Source organism: Equus caballus, chromosome 1, assembly GCF_041296265.1.
Source record: "Equus caballus isolate H_3958 breed thoroughbred chromosome 1, TB-T2T, whole genome shotgun sequence".
NCBI classification, from domain to species: Eukaryota; Metazoa; Chordata; class Mammalia; order Perissodactyla; family Equidae; genus Equus; species Equus caballus.
In genome coordinates, this window is record NC_091684.1 from 39,345,374 (window position 1) to 39,363,597 (window position 18,224).

Below are 18,224 nucleotides of genomic sequence, written 5' to 3' on the forward strand. Positions count from 1 at the left end.
ATTCCATTTCTAGGTATATATCCAACAGAAAACCATGTAAATGTCCACCAAAGGCTGGAACAAGAATGTTCAGAGCACTGAACGCTGAACAGCGAGAACTTCCCAAATGCCTGGTAACAGCAAAATGGATAAACAGGTTACTACCCAGCATTCAGAATAACAAAGTAAACAATATAGATGAATCTCACAAAAATAGTGAGCAAAGGAAGTGGACACAAAGGATTTAATACTGTGCGATTCCATTTATGTAAAGTTCAAGAACAAGCAAAACTAACTTAGGCTGTCACAAGACAGAATGGTGATCACCAGTGCGGAGGAGAAAATGACTGGAAAGGGGGGCCGAGGGGACTTGGGGGAGCTGGGAATATCTTGTTTCTTGATCTGGATGCTGGTTAAGTCCACGAGTTCAATGTGTGAACAGCCACCAAGAGACACACTGATGATTCGTGCATTTTTCTCCATCTGTATTATACTTCAAGGAAACATTTTTAAAATCATGTAGGGATATCTTGGTTCCCTCCTCTGAGGTACCAGTGACATGTCCAACACCCAGATGCCCCTACCCCCATCCCATGCTGAATAAGAGGGACACAGGGCACGGATTGTCGGTTTAAAAAGGAGAAGAAGACATGCTTTTCTCAGCTCACAGCTGCAACCTCTACAGTTAAAGACACTGAAACTAACATAGCGAGTTCTCCAGCTTCTGGAAGGAAGGAATCAACACTTAAGAACTGGGGCAAAACTGTAAACAAAAAATGAAGATATGACAGCTATCTTCCCCTTAGCACTACAGATGTTGACAAGGTAACTTACTGTGTCTTATGCAACAGAACGTTTTGGTATAGTACCATGATACCTGTTAAGTTTGGCACCATTTTGACAGCAATTTTTCAGAGTTTAAGGGAAAAGGGACTGAATATTTAAAGTATAGGCATTATGAGCTCTTTAAAAGCCAAAAATTACAACTTTTCAAACTAGAAATGAAACGGCACGGAGGCATCCCACAGGTTTTAACTTCTAATAAGGTAAATATTGATTACTGTAACCCACATAAACAAAAAGCTCTCTGGGGTCCTTAATAATTTTTTTTAAAAAGAGTAAAGGGTCTCACTTGAGCCCAGAAAGTGAGAAAATCCCTGTGGGTTATCGATTGTTGTGAAAACCACTTGCTGAGAGTTCTGTGTCTTCCTCTCCCTTCACGAGGAGCTGCTGTTTGGGAACTCCGAGTCCCTGGCTGGGCCGAGGTTATCAGTCCTTCTAGCTCAGGAAGCTACTTTTCAGTGACCTGAGGGACTTTGACCAAGTCTCTAGCTTGTTTCCTCCATGGTATTTTGGGTTACTTTGGTAGTTGGGGTTTTCTTTTCTTTTCTTTTTCTCATTTCTTTATTCTTTCATCTTTACTTTTATTATTTTTAAATTCTTTTTACTCAATATTTTAAAATTTAGTTTGTCGGTATTTATTTTTCTTTTTTGTCTGGCATTGTGGTTCCCTTAGAAAGACCCGTTCCTCCTCGTCTCCAAGCGCGGCAGTGAGTCCAACACGCTGCGGCCCCTCAGCCACCGCTGCCGAGAGGCTCATGCTGACGGCGTCTCGGGAGACCACTGGGGAGAGTCACGGCTGGGCTGAAGGGGGCGCAGCACATCCTGACTGGGGAAGCGAGAGCCGGGAAGGTCAGTAAGGAGACTCGCCTCCTCCAGTCCAGAGACTGTCCCACAGGCAGGAATCGTGAAGGCTTGGATCATCCCAACATAGTGAAGTATCTGAAGTGACGGCGGCTGAGGAAACTCTCTGCCTTGTTAGGCGGGGCGCTGGTGGAGGAGGGGTGTTTGAGTCCCTAGGGCTCATGGCAGCAGGAAAGACGAGAGGCTGAAGGCAAATTCCACCAGACGGTGTCTGCTGTGCAAACTGTCACCAGAAGCGTATTGTCCATAGAGACAAAGGCAGGAAAGGTGCTCTTGGATGCTGCCATGAATGTCAAACTTGCATACTTCAGCTTCAGCAACAAATTCACCTTTTACAACAAGCTGGATACCTTCTGTGGCAGTCCCCCTTATACAGCCTGGGAACTCTGCCAGGGTCAATGTCTGACCTGGTGGATATATGGAGTCTGGAAGTTATTCTACATGCACGGGTTGATGGATTCCTGCCTTTCCATGGAGAGAACTTCTCAGAGCTGTGGGAGCGGGTACTGATCAGCATACATCACATTCCTTTCTAGTCAATGGAATGTGAAAATCTGCTTAAGAAATTTCTCATTCTCAATCCTAGCAAGAGAGGCAGTCTAGAGCAAATAGTGAAGGATCCATGAGTTATTGTGGGTCATGAATATGAGGAACTAAAGCCCAACGTGGAGCCACTCCCTGACTACAAGGACCGCCGCGGGCTGAATTCATGGTGTCCGTGGGTTACACACGGAAAGAGAGATCCAGGACTCACTGATAGGCCAGAAATACAATGAGGTACCGGCCACATACCTGCTCCTGATCCGAGGAGAGGGCCCCCCTCCACCCCGAAGCCTCAGCCTTCAGCTGACCTGACAACAGCAGCGCCCCTTCCCCAGCCCCGAGGAACAGCACAGGGCTCTGCCAACCGCAAGCAGCACAGTTTCAGCAGCCCGCCATTCACACCTTTAACTGCTACCCTAAGAATACTCAGAGGAGCCACGCAGGTCCTGAGGAGGATCAGGGGACAGGGCCACAGCACAGCCCATATGCCTGCCAGCCCCCTACCCAGCCGCAGGGGAAGACCACCCCTGTCCCCCTGCCAACAGCGACCTCTCCACCAGCACAAATCAGAGCAGGAATTCCCCACTCTGGGAGGGGGCCAGCCCTGGCCAGGCCTCCAAGCAGAGCGGCACAGACATCCTAACCGTGCCAGGGCCCGGGTCCCCCATGGCTTCTGCTTCCGCCACAGTCTCCCCCACCTGCACCAGGAATCCAGGTGGGCCTCTGGGCTGCACCCCATGCAGGGCACCTGCGAGGATGAGGCCAGCACAGCCCCCAGCCGGCCCTGTGGCCTCCTCTAGCCACAACGTCAACATCCGTGGCGGAGTCTCAGGGGTCCAACGGGAACTCCGCCCACACTGGCGCTAGACCCAGAGATTTTGCCCGAAGGTGAGACCCCAGCCTCTCCCTATGGCAATGGCTACAGCTGGCATGGGCCACTGGTTGCTTCTTCAGGAAGTTCAAGATCAAATCCACAGGAAGAAGTCTGTGTTTGAGGTTTGCCGGAAGGAACCTGAGTGAACCTGAAAGCAAAGACAGAGGGACGACACGCCTCCCTCGCGCGGTGGGCAGGGAGGCAGGGATAAGAAAATCCAAGGCGTTCCAGCGGCCAAGCCGGCTCCCTACTCTTCAGGTGGCGGATGAAGGTCCCAGCTCCGCGAGCCCAGGCGATGATGCGGGAGACGCGGGGCTCCCCGCAGTGGGGCTCGCGCGCGGTGGGGCCGTGCACACGCCAGGGCGGCTCCCCCCGGCCGGCCAGCGCCACGGCCTCCGGGAGCATCGCTCCAGTAGAACCAGCGCCTGGGGACAAGAGGAGAGGCCGCGCTCGCCCGCCTGGGCCGAACGCAGCCTGGCCGGTGCTTCCCCGGAGCCCTGCTCTCTGCCTGGCCGTCTCCGTCTTCTCTTCCGCCTGGTGAGGGAGGACAGATGGCTCTGGAAGACAAGCAAATACAGTTCCAGTGAGGACAGGCAGAGGCTATGACTCAGAGCTCGCTGGAGCGGGGGTCGGCCGCCATCTCTTGGTTTGGCAGAGGCTCCAGGCAGGCAGGGCGATGGGAGAGGTTTCTCGTGAAAAGGGAAGGCTCCACGGGTGCAGACTGGAGGCTGCTGGCCAGCGGCCACCTTTCCTCCCTGCTCCGTTGGGACAGACTGGATCTGTGGGTTTCCCGGGAGGGTGGCTGTGGGTTTTCTGGGAGGGTGGCTCGGGGCTGGAACCTGCTCAGGCTGGGTGGTGGAGTTCTGTCAGACCCTCCCCAGGCCCACCTCCCCTTCTCCCTCTCTTCTCCTTTTTCCCCTCCAAGCAAACCACCAGGGCTGGCCTGCCCCTGACCCCAGGCACCTGGCAGGTGGGGCTGGTCTGCTCTGGAGCTGCAGAGGTGATGGGCGGAGGCTCTGGCCTCCTCCCACCCTGAGCCTTCTGCCCTCCCTCCTTCCCCAGAGCTGGGCATTGCTCCACAAGGCGCTGTGCTAGGGGCATTTGTCCCCCTCCTCAAGTCTGTGCCATCGCCTCCCCACCACCCTCCAGGGCTGGGAGTGTGGGGGGGACTTCAGGGCCAGTAGGGTCCTCTGGGCTCCCCAGGCTATTGTCTCCCTGGTGACAGGGACAACGAGCATCCTCCATTCTAGGACAGCCTGTATCTGAAAGCACCCCCAACCCGCCGTCCTCCCCACGGCTTCCCCTTGGTTGGCATTGATCTGGACACCAGCTGGTTTCACCACAGTGACCTTGTCCCACCCCACCCAGCTGCCTCATCTCTCTGTCACCCTAGCCTGACAGTGTCACCCATCCTTGGGCTGGGGGACAGGTGGGGCAAAATGGCACCTGCCTCCTACCCTCGCTGCTGGTGTAGGAATGGATGGTTATGGGCGCTGGCTGGTGGTGGTCGCCGCATCCTTCAATTTATTTCTCTGCTCTTTCTGTTCTTGAGAAATCAGGGAGGGAGGTGTAATGCTGCCCCTATTCACCACCACCAACATCCCCCCAGCTCTGCTGTCAGTCCAGGCGCAGCAGCAGGTTGAGCCCTTGAGTCCCACAAGGGAGCCTCAGTAAGATAGCACTCCTGCCCGACACCCTGACCCAGGCTCCCACTGCTACCAAGGACTCTCTCTCCTTCCACTCCCTATTCCTTCCCTGTGGAACAGCCTGGATGCCCTGAGGCATCCAGGAGAGCATGGCTTTATTCCCAAAGAGGGTGGGGGCCAGGGCACCCCAGCAAGTGGTCCCTCACCACCCAGCATCCCCTCTTGCACTTAGTCTTTCATAGGGACCAAACACATAGTAAAAAGAATGTTTGGGAGGGGAGCCTTTAGACCTCTATAAAGACTTTTAATCTGAGAGGAAGGGGGAGACACTGGAGAGTTTTCACAGAGAACTGACGTAAGCTGACTTATGCTTTAACGGGATCCCTAATTGATAAAGTGTTTAGGGGAACAAGGGCAGAAGTAGGTAGACAACAGGAAATATTGCCGTAACCCAGGGGAGTGGTGATGGTAGATTGGACCAGGGTCATGGAAGCAAAGGTGGGAAGAGGAGTGTGTCCCTGTGGCTGGCAGCTTGTACCTGCTGAATTAGCAGTCAGCTGGCCTGACTTCTGATGGACCTCCAGCAGGGCTCTCTCTGCCTCTCAGGCTCAGTATGGTCTTCCATCCTCTTCTCCCAATCTCTTCTCCCAGCTGATATCAGAAGATTCAAGCAGCAGAGGCCAAAGGGAGTAATATAAGATGTAAGTTACTAAGCATGGAACTAAAGGAGAGATGAGACAGAGGAAGAGAAAGGCCACGCATTCATGAGTCTTAGTTGCAAGCAACAGAATCCAACTCAGGTTGATTTCAACAAGAAAGGAATTTATGATAATGATACTGGGTAGATCACAAAATTGACAATATGGATGGTGAGCCAGCGTCTGTGAAACACAGGATCAATGCCCACTACGACATGGCACAACTCATCAAGTGTGGACATCCCTACCACCACTGGCAAGGAGAAGACTCTACGGCTTGTACTAATTTCTCTAGCAATGGACACTGTGTACCACCGCTGGCCTTGCTCTCTCTACTGCCCTCAGAACTCAATCTGAGTGGAGGCCCCCAGTCCCTATTTTTTTTAGTCACTGCTTCCTGACTCCAAATCAAATAAGTCACTTGACCAGGCCCTACCTGCAAGGGAGTCTAGGAAAGCAAGAGTTTGGCATTTTTATCTCCCATTGGGTGAGGCAGCCTCTGCATCCCACTATTAGGTTAGGAAAATACCAAACATACAAGGGATTTCAGATGCTAAGCAGACCAAAATATTAAATGTCCATAAGAAAAAGTATATCCGTGGGGATCAGTGAATGTACTATGATTATAAAATTACCGGACTGATTCCCTTCTGTGGATCTAATCCACACTACCAGAAGGAAAATCCAAAAGGAAAATTATAAAAATGTCCCATCTTTTATTAAGTGATTTACCCTCCTGAGAAAACTACTTTAAATGGTTAACATTCATTTGGATATTTGTTTGACTATTATTAAGAATAACATGATAAAATTTTTATTTAAAAAATGTTTGCATGGCCTAGATATATCTATGTACACATATAGATATATAAATATAAATATCCATATAGAGAGAGAGAGAGAGAGAGACAGAGAGAAAATACTAGAACACTGACAATATCTTTTAATAGCCACCTTGATCCAGCTGTAACTAGAGCTGAATAAACTCTTAGAATTCCCAGGTATTCAAAAAAATAAATTACCTTTTGGGTTTCAGTTAGTTTGAGGTGAGTTTCTGTTACTTGTACCCAAGAGATTCTAGAACACGAAATATATGTATTTAAATATTATTGGCAGTTAACATTTGTTATTAGTTTGGCCTACAGACATAAATGGTCTTATATGAGAAAACTTTAAGTAATATCATAAGTAAATGGAGTAATAAAAGGTGAAATGTTATAGATTTATTTTTATAACCCTCATATCTAGAGCTATGACAAATTTTATATTTTAAATTTTTCCATAGTTTTTAAAGTTTAGTTTTTCCTAATGTGTAGGTGGGACATAGGCATGTTTAACAAAAAGAAGAAAGAGGTCCTGCAGTATTTTGAAAAATTGTTTTTAAGTTCCAAGCAAGACAGGTTCTATTTTTTCCTGGAAAGGAACTTGTTTTGACATAGATTTAATGTCAGTGGGTGAAAGAAATAATAGATTTTAAAACTTAAGCTATTTATAACATGTGAGAAAATGAGTAAGGAAGATTAAATTTGTGATTTAAATAAATATATAGTAATCGCATAAAATTAGGCTCAACTAAGCATCTGAATCTAGCACTGATGCCCTCTTATCCTCAATACACACAGGCGCACACACGCATTAAACAGGTACTTTGCTCAAGGGTTCTAGACACAGATTAGACTTAAATAGTGCATTAAAATGTGTTTAAGAATTTTATGGGGTAATTCTCGCCAATCATCAAAAAATGAACACGGACATTTGCCTCCCCTCCTTCCTATGACTCCACTAAAATAATAGTAACTGGATTAGGTTGAAAGGTCAAACCCCAAGGATAAATAGAAGTGGCAAGGAGACAACAGCACAATTTTGGAAGCAAGAATGCGGATGTATGAGCAGTAACTTTCTAGCAAACACGAGAAAGCCAAAACCTAAGCCGGCGGTGGCGGAAGTATAAGCAAGCTCGTTGCTGCCGCAGGTGAAAGGGAGGCGTCAGGGGCCCTGTGGGAAACTCAGGGGAGTCGCTGGAAGTCTGAGTACAGATGTTAGAGGCGCCTTCCCCTCCCCACGGCCGGCCGAAGACCAGAGGTTTACTCTCTGGAGATGTTAATTCAACAGAGCTCTGGACTTTAGGGCCCTGGTCTCCCCTGTGGGTGGAGAGGCTGTGCTGAAAACGTGAACCAGTGAGAGTCCTCACACCAAACACTGACCCTCTGGCCTCCTTGTCCACTAGGCCCCCCGAATATTGGGGGTTAATTTAGGGTGCAGCTTTCAGGCTACCTTACTTTCTTCTTTCTGTTTATATGTTTTTTAATTCTTTACAGTGCACATGTATTATGCATGTAGTTCAACAAAATTTAAGGGAGGTATAATACATTGTGAAATAAACGCTGAAAATTGATATGATAAAATATATATTTCTGGATTAGGGAGATAGGAGAAGGGGATATGTGCCTCGTTGTAAGAGAGCCAACTCCTCATCTTCCAGAGTAGAAAGGAAGCAAAAAAGAAACAAATTGAAAAATTAAGAAAGAGTATTAGAGACATGTTATAGAAATGTGAAGGTAAATAATAGAAGAAACAGTTAAAAGAGATGGAAAATTGTTGCCTTTGGAGAGTGAGAACCAGTGGTGGTGAAGATTGGAACAGGGTGCTGACTTGCATTTTATGACGTATAACTTTGTGGCTTCATGCAGGAGAACATATGTGACTTGAATGAAATTTAAAGGAACTATAAGCATTGCGGAGTGTTAATATACTTACACAAAGAATCTTCCATTTTTCTAAGCATTTATGTATTAAATTTGCAAAAGTTTGAGAAGTACAAAAATGACTGAATTTCATGTTAGAACACTTAGAAGCCATGAAAGACATGCTCATGGGACAGTGAAGAGATTGAGTGGACTGTAGGGCCAAAGTGAGATTCTTACATGATGGAGATGAACAGAAATACGTCAGAAAGAGAAGGACTGAAAATGAGGAAATTGAGAAATGCTAAATCTAATCAAACAGAAATGCCAGGAACAGTCAACATGTTATAGACGGTGTGGAAGAATATAAAATAGGTCATAAGTATGAGTTCTCCATGATAAGACACTGACGGAAGAGCTAAACAATAGAGTTAACAACTATTATGGCCTGTCAAAATGGCATATGTTAGGTAAAATATGAGTGTATAAAAAACCTGGAGGATATTTGAAAATCTATTCCTAGAAAACTACCTCCCAAAAAATTCAGAATGGATTCTTTTAAATCTGTAACAACTTTCCAGTGACAACATGTCCGTACTACAATGCCATACACTCACCCATGGATGGTTGAGCTGTGCGATTTTAAAAACGAAAACAAGAAAATGGAAAAGATACTCTTCACCAAAACAAAAGCAAATGAAATGGCTCTTCTCTCAGACGTGAATCAAAAACTTAGTTATGTATAAGAAAGAGTGTTTAAAGAAGACCATGCCACTTTACTGAAGTAGGGAAAGAAAATTCTACTGACCGTAGCATATTGAAGAACACAAAAATCCAGGAAAAACGGAGAAGAGGTATGATGAACGTATCAGTGAGCAGTGAGGCACAAGCCAAAGTTTTTAAGGTCACCCTGCCTGTGGTACTCAAGGTAAATTTGGACTTCACGGGGACTGGCATGAGTTTAGAGGCCCAGGAGACCCTCAAATGCTGCCCAAAATACTAAAAGAATCGTTTTACCTAATAAACTTTATAAGCCAGATAATGAAAGACAGTTACTCATGTACCTACTTTCTCAGACCACACCCTCATATTTGACATCTGAGTACTGGATAAAGATAAGAGCTATCATTTATTGTGTGTTTCCTGTGGGGCAACCACATGTATTAGGTCCTTTACTAATTCGACAAATATTTACTGAATGTCTTCCAGGTGCCAGGCACCAGGGCTGTAGCTGTGAACATGACAGACGTTATACCTACCTTCCCAGAGTTTACGGTCTAATAACATATAGGATTAGACCTTACACAAGGATGGGAGGAGTTGGGGAAGGAAAGAAAGTCCAGACTCAGGAGATAGAAGGTAGAGGAGCAGAGAAAAGCCACAGTTAGCTCTCCTAAAGTAGTCATCTGAGGGCAACACAGAACCTGCAGGGAAATGGGAGGAAGAGTTCATCTAGCTGTAAGAATGGGACTCAGATGGAAGGTTCTTGCCTCTGCATCTGACCCTTGACTTAGGGTTGCTGTTGGTCAGCAGTGCAGGCCGGGAGGAAAAAGAGCTGTGGTAAAATGAAGAGAGCAAGGACAAACTAGAACCCACTAGGACCTACATCTGTCCCTCCCTGCACTAACCACTGCCTACAGGGAATAATGGCTGCTACTTCACCCTCACCTTCCAGATCTTGCACAGGTATCTCTGTTGGCCAACTGTTAACATGAATCATAAAGGAAATGTAGTTCCAGCTTAGGCCAGTTGACAGCACTGTCCCACCTTTTGTCAAATTGGCATCCTATTCACCTCTTTTAACCACATTTAACTTCCAATAGCAAAATCTTGCATCAACTAACATGATACAGCTATTCCTGATACAACTGAAAACACCCTAACCCTCTCCCCAAAAGACGATATGACGTCCCATATGTCACTTTATCTTTGGGGAATGTCCATTCCTTTTCTTGCTAAATCACACTCCCCTTTTAATAGCCTGAGAAATAAGCTGAACTACTAACACACTTCTTATTCACTAACAGGAGAATGAGCAGATAGAAGAAAGGAGGAGTTGGTATTATATAAAATAATTTGCAAGATCAGTACCTAAACAAGATCTAATCCTTCTGCAATATTTGAATGGTTTCTGGTGGGAGTCCAAATCGTGACTGGCTTTCTAAATGGCGGTTTGGTAACGGATCAAAGGCCTTAACGGCTGCGATGGGCGCGAGCGGCTGGAATGCCGAGGGGCCGAGTGTCCGCCGTCCGCCGGCTTGGCCCCGATGTCCTCGCGGCCTCGGGCCCCAGCTCCCCGGACTCCGCGCAGCGGAGATTGGCGGAGCTGCGGGAGGCCTTGAAGCGCCAGGAGCGACTTTGGCGCTATCACCTCCAAGTTTTCTTTCGAGAACTTTATCCTCATGAAATTACCAGGGATGTGTAGCTTATATCAGTTTTAAAAAATTGGAAATAACCTAAACACCCGAAAGCAAGGGGGTTAGTTAAGTAAATCATTGTACCTCCAGTTGACAAAATCATAATGCAACCATTAAAAACGATTTTTTAAATATTGAATGACATAGAAAGATTTCATTATTAAGTGAGAATAAAAGCAGATAGCTAAATAATATGCACACTTGGAGCACATTTTTTGTAAAATTATTTATGCAAAGGAAAGTAAAGTCGAAGGTACCTATATTGGACCTGCATAATAACAAAAAGACATTAATTATAATTAAATAAATGTAATTTACAGAAAAGAATTTACTGTGAGGAAACAATAAACTGAGGAAAATATTTGCAAAACAACAGATAATCTCTTTAATATATCACCAATTTCTTCAAATCAATAAGAAAAGGATTAACAATCTGATAGCAAAAATGAAGACATATTTAGAAAAGGAAATAAAACTGATTTTTAAACATATGGAGCGTTCAATCTCACTCATAGTGAGAAAAAAGAAAATTGAAACCAAATCCAAGTACCAGTTTTTAATCTATAGGTTTGGCAGAGATCAGAAAGTTCAACACATTGAGTTGGCAAGGATTTGAGAAAACAGGCACTCTGATATATTGCTGGTGGGAGCAAAAGTTGCTAAAACCTCCATGAAGAGAAATAGGCAAATCAAAATTTTAAATGCATGTGCTTTGAATCCAACAATTTCACTTAAAGGAATTTATCCCACAGTTATATTCAAGCATGTCGTAGTGACATATGTGTAAGGACATACATTGCACCATTTTTTTAATAGGAAAAAGGTAGAAACAACTTAGGGACTGCTTAAATTATGGCACAACCATACAATGTAATATTCTAGATGGTTAAAAATAATAAGGTGCTTCTTCATACATTTATACGGAAACGTCTCCAAGATATATTAAGTGAAAAATTCAAGGTATATAGTGTGATTGAACACTACCATTTTGTAAAGATAAAATAAAAGTTGTTTGTGCATGTACATGTGTGTGTGAGTGTGTGTACACACAGATCATATACACATTGACACCTGCATGCTTATATGGGCATAGAACATCTCTGGAAGGGTGCAAGAAAAAAGCATCAATTGGTTCCCTTTAATGTTGAAGGCAGGGTAGACAAGTTCCCAGCAGCTAATTAATTCTTGCTCCTTGCCTCAAACTCGTTCCTCCTTTTATTTCTTCATTTTTCAAAAAGGCACTACACTTATCCCATTGTGTCAGAAAAGTGGGAATCAGGTTTTTTCCTTCTTTGGTTCTCATGTACCCACCCCCATTAAATCAATCATCAAATCCTGCTAATTTTGCCTTCAAAATATATCTCAGCTTTGTCTACTTCTGTGGCAGAAGACGCTAGTTTTTCCCCAATGTTCGTTGTTCCCTTTGTCCTTCATCATAAAACCCCGAGTTTTCAACTGGACCTGTCCTCCCTAGAATGGCCATTTTATTTCCCAGCACTTTTCAACCACATGGGGCCATGCAACTAAGTTCTCTCCAATGAGCTGTAACTAAAATCGTCATGTGTGATTTCTAGAAGTGCCCTTAAAGGGAGGGGATATACCCTTTTCCTCCCTTCATCATTAATGTTGACTGTAATGAAAACAACATGGCTGGAATTAGAGTAGCCATCTTGGACCAGGAATTGGAAGTCACATGCTGAAAAAAAGATGGAAGGATCTGGTCCCTGGTATTGTGAAACTATCAATCTAATTCTAGAGAAACTATGTGTAGACTTCCATTATGTCAGAGAGAAATAAACATCTGTCTGTCCAAGCTACTGTAATATGGGATTTTCAGTCAGTCACAGCTACTCGTAATCCCAAATGATAAAATGTCTCCTCATTTCCACCATCAACCACTTGATCCAAGCCCAACCCATCTCACCTGGAGTCCTGCAACAGCATCCCAACAGTTCCCGTCACATCCAGTCTTAACCTCTCTCTTTAAGTCTACACACTCTGACCAGAGTATTCCTATAAACATTTACACATGATTAAATCACTCCTATGTTTACATTCCTTTAATGAATTCCCATTAGTTTTAGAACGAGTTTTAAATTCTCAAGACAGCGCATTCAATCTTACGTTGTCTGGCTCCTAAAACTCAGCTCATCCCTTGCTACTTTGCCATCTCTCACATTAAAGCTTCAAATATCCTGTTCTCTCTACTGTTTCCCTCAGCTTAAATCTCTCCCCAACCCCCACTGCCTAACTCACTCCTACTGAGCTTTCAGGTCACTGACAAATTGTAACTTCCTCAGGGATAATAGTGAGGAGCCACTTCCTCATGACATCTTGCACTATTCTTTATAGTTCTTCTCTCATTTCCACCTACATAATCATTTGTGTAATTATTCTTTTAATGTAGAGGTTTCAAGTGCTGTATAGGTCTAAAGTGCCTACAGATGCATTCCATGGTCCACACAGTATTTTTTTTTTCATTAAACTTGAAGAACTTCAGTCAGTACATCCTCTTTTTTGGTTTGTCACAGTTTCCACCAATTCATGTCATTTCACCAACATAGGTCCCTTTCCTGTGTCCTCTAGGCCTTTGTATCTTTGGCCTGTTTTCCCTCCTAAACTAGAATCTCCATTAGCGTAAGGATGTGCCTGTCTTCCACATCATTCTATGCCTCTATCTTAATATGCTTGGGGCATGTTAAGATGCTATAGAAATCCTTGTCCAACGATTGAAGGCAATGAAGGAACTGCCCTTGCCGCCATTATTAGTAGACTTTTTCTTTTTATATATATACATAAGATACTATAGAAAGAATAATGCGGGGAAGTATCCATTTGGTAATTATTGCACACCAAATTTTGAACAAATCTAGCACAAGATTCTAAACTTCAAAGCAAACTTTCATCTTCTTTTCTACTAATGGACTAAATAGAAAGTCAAATCATATATTTATTTATGCTTTTGAAAGTTTTGAGAAGGATACAAAAACATTTCATCTAGGCCATTCTAGTTCTCATCTCAAGGAGTTAAGCACCTCAATGTCAGTGAACCCAACTCCCAACTGCCTTTTTAAACTCAAGATGCTCTAAAATGTATGTTTCTAAAAAGAGTCTGTCCCTACTGATGACAGCACCAAAAATAAATACAGATCACAATGGCTGAAAATTCTTACCACATCGAACATGGTGCTTAGTACAAAACAGGAATTTTTACTTTATGTTAATAATTAAGAAATGAAGACACAGAATAACATGTCCCTGTACTGTCCGGATATTTTATTTTTATGTTTTATATTTCCTCATCCCTTGAAGTGGCAGGAGTTTGAGAGTTTGTATTAATTTTCTTATTTTTGAGGTTATGAATACCAGAGACTCTTCTAAAGCCCTCCTACGTCGGAGAGCATTGGGGCTGAGTCACTTCTACAAATTAAATTCCGGGTTCTCCACCCCTACACACCATTATACATTTTCACTGCTTTGAAAATTTCTTATTCTATCTTAACACACACACACACACATTTTGTTAGGTTTTCCTCTCTTGGTGAAGACTGCAACCTTGTTACTATCACTAAGCATTTCAGAGATATCTAAACTCTGGAAGAAAATACTAGAATCCTTTTAAAATTTTTCCCCTATGCCGAGAGAGAGAGAGAAAAAGAGAGTGAGAGAGACAGGGAGAGAAAAAGCTCAGTTTAAACTTAAAATGTAATGTTCAAAATCAAAATTTTAAATGGAATATAGTTTCTCAAAAAAATCCGGATGTAAAATATTTCCATGAGCAAAACTGTAAGAATACTTATTTTTTCGTCATTAAAATGAAGTAAATTCACTGATGTTAATAAAGTCCATCATAAATTTGACAAAACTCATGTCAAGTTTTTTTTTTTCATCAGTATAATATCTCATCAAGTAAGAAAAGCAAAACATCACACCACTAGGTTCGTTCTATGTTTGTTCAAACAGCTAAATGGTTTGGTGTAACATTATGTATTTTCCTATTTTTCTTCCTCTCCCTTGTACTCATCATACTTTGTTAAATTGATTTGAAGACCAAAAGCAATCACTTTCTGTAACTTCAGCTCTCTATTTTAAAATATCTTCACTGGCCTTTCCTTCAACTCATTGGAAAGACAAATCACATTGTCTAAAAGTTATGAATTGTGTGCTACTGTGGCTGACTCTATTTTGCTGAAAGCAATCTGTCCAAAAACTCTGTGCCCTTCAAAAATGAGTTTCCACAAAACTCAGTTTTTAAATTACCCTCACAGTAGTTTTCAGATGATAACTTGTTCCGTGTTTCCATTAGATGTCTCAGGAAATCCAAAGCCATTTGACTCTGTCGTTGATACAATCACTGATAATAATAATAGCTAGTATTTATTGAACACTTACTCTCCTCCAGGTGCTGTGTAAAGCATTTTATATGTGTAATCTCATTTTATCTTCCAATAACCCACTATTAGTCAAGATTCTTTTGTTTTCAAGTGGCAAAAATCCAGCTCAAAAATTTTTAAGTAAAAGAAAAAGAAGAGGCTCACTCACCTGGAAGTCGTGGAGTAGTTGGCTAAAATCATGGCTGGATCCACAGCCTTAATGATGTTATTAGAACACTGTTTTCCTTGAAGCTCTACTTCCCTTGAATTGCTTTATGTTCAGGCTATTCCTATGTTATTATGAGATGAATGTCATTAGCTCCATTCTTACATTCTTTCAACATAACAACCTGCTATGGACCGAATTGTGTTCCCCCACAAATTTATATGTTAAAGCCCTAACCCGAAATGTGACTTTATTTGGAGATAGGGTCTTTAGGAGGTAATTAAGATTAAATGAAGTCATAAGCGTGGGGCCCTAATCTGATGGGATGAGTGTCCTTATCAGAGAAGAAGGAGACACCAGAAAGCTCTCCCTCTCCACTATATGAGGACACAGGGAGAAGGCAGCCACCTACAACACAAGAGGGCCCTCGTCAGAAACCGACCATCCTGGCACCTTGATCTTGGATTCCAGCCTTCAGAACTGTGAGAAATAAATTCCTGTGGTTTAAGCTGCCCATTCTATGGTATTTTGTCATAGCAGCCCAGCTGACTCATATACAACCATGGAGGGGCTGCCCCAATAACCTCAGCAAAAGTCCCAGAATTGATTCTGATTGGCCCTGTTCAGGTCACATGCCCACCACTGAACCAATCACCCTGTCAAGGGTTTTCACTACCAGTCCTAGATCACCTGCTGACCCTTGGAGCTGGTATGTGAGATCAGTCTTGTGTGAACTATTTGGACCAAAGTTAAGGAGAGGTTATTCCTGAAGGAAAATTACTATCAAAAGAAGGAGAAAGTGATGCAAAGAAAAACAAAAACAAAACAGGAGCAGGTAACTTCAGAAACACTATGGAGAAGGTATTATTATATCTTACATTTTCTGTGAGAGGAAGAATGCTGTGTACGTTAAATGACTTGCTAAAAACACATGTCTAGGGGCTGGCCTGCTGGCATAATGGTTAAGTTTGCATTCTCCACTTCAGTGGCCAGGGGTTCACTGGTTCAGATCCTGGGTGCAGACCTAGTACCACTTGTAAAGCCACGCTTTGGCAGCATCCCACATAAATAGAAGAAGATTGGCACAGATGTTAGCTCAATAACAATCTTCCTCAAGCAAAAAGAGGAAGATTGTCAAGAGATGTTAGCTCAGGACCAATCTTCCTCACAAGAAAAGAAAAAGAACTCATGTGTGGTACATAGGTGGGATGTAGACTCTCAAGTCTTAACTCTGAGCCACTGCATTATTCAACCTTCCTGATGATGAAGACCTTAGGGAATGATATATAACGCTATTTGAATCCTCTTCATGGCCAACTTGCCCCACTTCCCTTTATCACAGGGAAATTTAGCAGAATGCTAAATAAGTAATATGCCTCTTTCCCTGTAATTTTTATCAAAATGATAAACACCAAAGCCTCCAGCCAAAACAAAAACAAGAAATGATAATTTTCTGGATTGGATCAATGGTCCATTCAACCCAACAGCATCTTCAACAAGACATTTAGGATGTAATTTGCCCCTGAATGCGATCTTAACAGGAACTGCATTTCCCAAGCATTTCAGGGTCCTTTAATCATAGCTCTTTTATCCTTGAATATATCAAAACATTTATAATCTCATATTTCTTTTGGCTTACTATCCACCACAGGAAGTAGTATTTCCTTTTATTTATCCTAATCATGCCTTAATTAAGCTCCAAAGAAGGCTGCACTCTCTTGTATTCAGGATTTGGTGAAACAGTCTCTCTTCATACCCAGATCAGACAGTTAATGATCTTATAAATTAGCTGGGAGTTTATATCCCAGTGCACCTCTCCTCCTTCCAGACTAGATCGTGGGCAGTTAAGCTTATCCTCATGAGATATCCCTCCCATGACATCTTTCCTGAAAAACTATACTTGGTGTTTGAGATGCAGCTCGTAATCATTTAAGGGAAAAGATGCTTTAAGACAGGGCTTCAATAGAGGCAGGGACTAAGCTAGCTTGGTGTCTCAAATGCAGAACAATTAGGAACAGAAATAACTGAGCGGTGGAGGAGACGACAGAGAAGGAGGGAGGGGGTTGGTGAGCACTAGGCAGCTGAAGGGATCCTCATCCATTGGATTTATAATAAAGCTAGATTCCATAGCAGAGATGCGAGTCTAGAGTGTTCATGAAAACTCTTCAAACTGTTTAGTTATGAGCATTGTCAAGGTTTATTACTATTTTGCTGCAAGGGCAAAAGCTTCTAGCAAAGCCATCAAAAATCCATTCTTGTAGGAAAATAAAAAATTTTAAAAACTGCTTGTTAAGTCACTAGATTGTTGAGTATCAGTCAGCAGCGTGGATAAGTGACTGGTTTCCCAGAATAAGATTTTGTTCTACTAGTGTTAACCAGAAAATTAATTACGCAGTTTATCGGGAATGTTCATTTCTTCCCAGAAAGGAGGTTGCAAATTTCATCATGTAAAAAGATTCCTTCCCACACTAGGTTTGGGTCAACTTCTCTTTTATAGCAGTCAGTGTTTTAAGGTAGTGGCCACAGCATTCAGGTGACAAAGTTAAAAACTGGAAAAAGTATAGCAGAACGGTTCTGAGTGTGGGTTTTGCAGCCAGATAGACTTGAGTGTTCAACTTTAAGCCTTAGTTTATGCGTGTGTAAAATAAGGGTAATAATAGCTACCTTGTTGGGGAGATATGTCAATAAATACTGTTTCATTCTTGTTTTCTCTGAATTTTTACAATTGATTCCTTTTATATGATCACTTTTATAGTCATGATAATAATAAACAATAATACTTACTATTATAAAATTTTCGTAGCAACCAGGACCTATGTTTTCACCAATCATGGCCCCTTTCAAGGTCTTGAGGTAACTTTTAAAAATTTAGAAAATATTTGGGCACCAGAATCTTAGGAAATACTGAACACTGAGTTCCCCACACTCCCAGAGTCAGGCAGAGTCCTAGACCAAATCCAATTCTGAGTGAAGTTGTCACATTCAAAAAAAATTCGTAAGTAGAACTGACTGTTTCCTCCCATTAGCCCATTGTCATGGTAATCCACTAAACAAAATAGGATCAAAGGAAATATTTCTAATGCTTTCTTGTTCAGAGGTCTTGGTTCAGAGGTCTTTTCTGTCTCCTGAGTAGACCATTA

At 42.9% G+C, this 18,224-nt stretch overlaps 1 long non-coding RNA gene and 1 other non-coding gene across 2 annotated transcripts; both read right to left on the minus strand.

Moving 5' to 3' along the window:
* Positions 1-1,354: 1,354 nt before the first annotated feature.
* LOC138923459 (uncharacterized) lies at positions 1,355-10,369 on the minus strand. The gene is made up of 3 exons (XR_011437093.1): positions 10,220-10,369; positions 5,285-5,397; positions 1,355-3,657 (listed from the first exon to the last, which is right to left on the minus strand). It is a non-coding gene; the product is annotated as an uncharacterized lncRNA (long non-coding RNA).
* Positions 1,506-1,620, minus strand: MIR9052-2 (microRNA mir-9052-2). Its single transcript, NR_128079.1, has one exon. It is a non-coding gene; the product is annotated as a microRNA mir-9052-2 (primary transcript).
* Positions 10,370-18,224: the final 7,855 nt, after the last annotated feature.